Source organism: Porites lutea, chromosome 5 (genome assembly GCF_958299795.1).
Source record: "Porites lutea chromosome 5, jaPorLute2.1, whole genome shotgun sequence".
Taxonomy (NCBI): Eukaryota; Metazoa; Cnidaria; class Anthozoa; order Scleractinia; family Poritidae; genus Porites; species Porites lutea.
In genome coordinates, this window is record NC_133205.1 from 17,503,587 (window position 1) to 17,507,937 (window position 4,351).

The following is a 4,351-nucleotide window of genomic DNA, read 5'->3' on the forward strand; positions in this document are numbered from 1 at the left end:
TCTCGCTTGGTTTTGTTCTGGTGACAGGGCTTCCGATCTTCTTATTATATAAACGCAGTTAAAGTGTGAGAACATTCTGCTGGCTCTTGCCTCCTGTTTCACAAATGCGCGGCTAGATGTTAAGAGAGATCTTGGAGTGCGAAATTTGCAGTCTTTCGTCGACCTATGTAAATCAATGCGCCTGGACATTTCCTCTGGCTTTTCCAGTTTAACTTCCTGAATAACTTTATTTTCGATAGTCGAATCCTCGCTTCCACAGTGCAGCGCGGCACGTTAAATAGTTTTAAAACCCCTTCGCAGTTAAGAATGGTGGTGACTCTGTGAGTGTTTTTGGGCCGGACACTCCTCCCTTCTCAGACTTAACGGGGTGTCTAAAGAAGGTCAAACGAAGCGCTTTAGTTAGGAATCTGCTGCGACAGTCGAACGCGCTCTGAATTTGCAAACCTCTATACCCGGCCAACACCTCTTCAGATGCCTTATGGCTGGTAGTTCTGTTCAAATTACTCGAGGTGGTCCTTCTACGGAATATCTTGCCAACGCTTTTCGTAATGGCATCATTCTTGTAGTCATCAACTTAGAACCGAAACGGGTAGATACGAAAAAATCCGTAGCAATGAAAGGATATGCTCCTTTTGTAACAGTAACAAAATTGAAGATGAAATTCATTTCATACTAGATTGTGAGGCCTATTCTAAGATCAGAGACGTATTTTTCTCCAAAATAGAATTTAGATTACCTAACTTCAAATCTCTTTCACATGATAATTTAGTAGCTCATCTTATGAACTCTTCTGATTATTTGATTAACTGTCAGTTAGTTTAATTTATCTTGCAATGATTTGGATTAAGAAGCAAATGGATTCATATCAATGAATTAATGAGATCTGTAATGTTTTGAAAAGTTTAGCATTAATTGGTTGAATTAGTAATTATATTTAGACTAGTAGCTTTTGCAATACCGTATTATCATGTATGGTCCTGCAAATAAAGCTTTTGTTGCTGTGGCTGGCTTTAAGCCGACAATTTTGATAAGTGCTTGTGTTGTCGTTTTAGTTTCGGGATATGGGAGAGTTAGTTACGGGTGATGGGGTTGGGGAGGCCAGTGGAGACCTTTCGCTTCATCTAAGGCTGTCCTTCGCCTGCGAGCCAAGGACTCGCATGTCCCGTAACTCATCTCTTGAGTCCCAGGCCTTTGTTATGCGAGCGTCCACTGGGAATAGATTACTATTCCCAGTGCTCGCTCGTGTAACACTGGCCTTAATTCTGACGAATTAGTAGCGAGAGATCTATTTCAGGGGTGTGTGTGCGTTTCTCCCTCGGGGGTGGCTTTCTCTATATAAATAAACACGTGTGTAAGCAAATTTGTCCAGTTTGGCTGCAAGGGCGGAAGGATTGGATTCATGCGCCCGTCGAAGCCCCTTTGTGGGGTGGGGGTGGGGGGGGGGGGGGGGGGGGTCTTCACCCTTTTTGCTTTGGGGTTCGTTTGTTTAACCCTCCCTCCCTCCCCCTATTTTTTCTCTTATCTTGGTCTAGTCCTATCGCCTTCTCGCCTGCGGACTCGCATGTCCCGTAACTCATCTCTTGAGTCCCAGGCCTTTGTTATGCGAGCGTCCACTGGGAATAGATTACTGTCTCCACTGACGAGAGCGATTGCTATCCATTCACAAACTTATTCACTCTGAGGATTGTTAGCACTTCCGTCCTCGTGTAAAAGGGAAAACCGATAGCAACGAACAGACAGAGAAAGACTCGTTCTTTATTTCTTTACGTTTACTCATGCATAAATTAAACAGCTAGGCTGCCTCACCGCTGCGTGGAAACAAAGGATAAATTGGACTATTACATTTGGGATGTCTTATATGACGTTGATAAGAGATTAATTTATCCCGCAGATAAACACACAAAAGAATATAGATTTTTAATTTATACTTCAATTTGTTAATAGATAATCACCATTGTTGAACAGAAACTTTCAGCTTGAATTTTAGGATCAAAGACTGTTTCTTACATATCCGCTACTGAAAAGTGATGAGAAGCAGTAAAACAGAAAAAGGAATTTCGTCATGGATTTGATTACATCTTCAAATACTCAGTAGAATCTTTATCGTCTATAATGATTTGACGTTGTAATATACCAGTCTTAATCATGTGAGAACCAGGGCCCAGCTCTCAGAAGTCCCTCTTTTAAGTTCATATTAAACTTTTGAAAAGGCATAATCCTCTCTAAAATGCTACAACACATTACTAAGGTTTATCTAAATATATTAATACTTTTACCTTTGTAACCTCGCGTGAGCAATAACAATGAAAAAACAAAACAAAACAAAAAAAGAAAAGAAAAACTAAAAAGGGAAATACGAAACAAACAAACAAACAAACAAAAAACCAAATATACCTTTACGGCAGTAAAACGTTATATTTAATATATTTTTAACCTCCCGTGAGCAATGAAAATCTCATTTTACTTAATAATTACATAAAACCCAGGCTCAAAATCTATACTTTATTTTATAACCACTGGCAAATGCTTAATTGTGTCGCCTCACATCAGGAGCAAGGTGGCACAGTTGTTTGGCCTTCGGTGCGCGTAGTCCAGAGTTCGATTCCCGGTGACATCACATTCTTCTTTCAACTTCTCTCCTTTCTGTATAGCTTTGTCAGTAGCTTTTAAAAAATACCCATAAAACGGCCGAGCATTGACGGACAAAGTCGGTTGGGGAGAGTAAAATGAGCGTACCGTCGACCTCAAGTTTATCAGTTATTACTCAGTTACGAGTTACAGACGAGTTATGGTTTTTATTTTCGTTAGAAACCTCAAATGACCTTGGGCTTTTTTGTACTTTTTTCGTTGTTTATGAAATATTTTTCTTTCTTAAATAATACTGTAGCTGTTAAGTTGGCAATTAACATAAACACACACACTAAGAGGGAAAACGAATGAAAAAAAATTTGAAAATACTCGATAATAGCGGAGCTCTGGCGCGCGAAGCGCGCCTGGGGAACACCATGGGTAAGTAAATCTACCCATCCCAGAAAATTTGGTAATCACGTGACCGTACACCGCCCGCCCGCAAGTCCGTCCGTCCGCCCCACAGGGAAACCAGTGTTTAATCCTCACACTTTCTAGCCAGTTTGGGAGCACAGGAAGACTGATATTGTACACATATATTGCACATCAATGTTGTGACCAATTGACAGATGTCAAAACAGGGTTTCCGCTGACAGGATCACCTGACCGTATCGCGGGCTCAGGTGTCGACCTAGCGAGGTCGAATATCTTTTTGAAGTTATCCGCTGACAAGTTACTAGTTTTCAAATGATCGCAGGCTCAAGGTTACTTTTTTCATTTATATGAAGTATGTTGTGTTGTGAAAACCATAAAGCCCAGCTCTCAGAAGGTCCTCATGTAAGTTCATATAAATCTTTTAAAAAGGCATAGTCCTTTTTAAAATGCTACAAGACTTTACTTTTCCAGATTTCGACGAGATTGTTACCGATATGAAATATATATTTCAGTTTCAGCTTGGCGCGCGTTTGCTTAGCAGGCGTCCTAATATTCCACGTACATTGGAAAATTTTCATGTTTGAGATAATGAATCAATAACGCATGACCTCAGGTTATTCTGGTAGTGGCTTTTATAACTGAGAAAGCTGCCGGTATAATAGCTACACAATTTTGTCTCCCTTGTAAAAGGAACGAGAGAAAATATAGAGAGGTAAAGTTATTGCGGCCATAGCAAACATTCCCTTTGTGTTCTTTCGCAAAGGAGGAATTACAGAAAATCTGAGGCCTCCTCTTTGTAACAAAGAAAAAAACAAAGAAAGGAAAAACAACAACAACAACAACAAAAACCAAAAAAATTACACATCAACCAAACACCATTTGATCTGGAGTGTCCTTTCCTTTATTTGATTTATTTTCTTTTTAAAATTTCTTGGCTCCCTTTATGAACAGGCTCTAAAACTGAGAGTTTCAATTTAAGAATAGCTTGTATTTTTTTTCGTTTAATATTAGTCTTTAATAATTTCATCTTTAACCTCGCATGTGCAGTGAATTTCTCATTTTACTTAATTGTACTCCTAATAGTAAAGTTACTAATAGAAGCTAACACAATTACTTTAATTTGTTTACTTAGAGCAGCATTTAGGCATTTAGCACCTTGAAGCACAATTTCATGAAGGACACGTTGGTGTAATGCAACTAAAAACAAATTAACCGTCCTCACTAGAGGTATAATAGCGTATAATTTCACGTTGGTAGCTTTGAACCCTAATAATAATCAATTACAATTTGACTTTTTGGCTTGATAACAAGTCCATATAAGATGTCCCAGTAGCAACAATTCAACTTG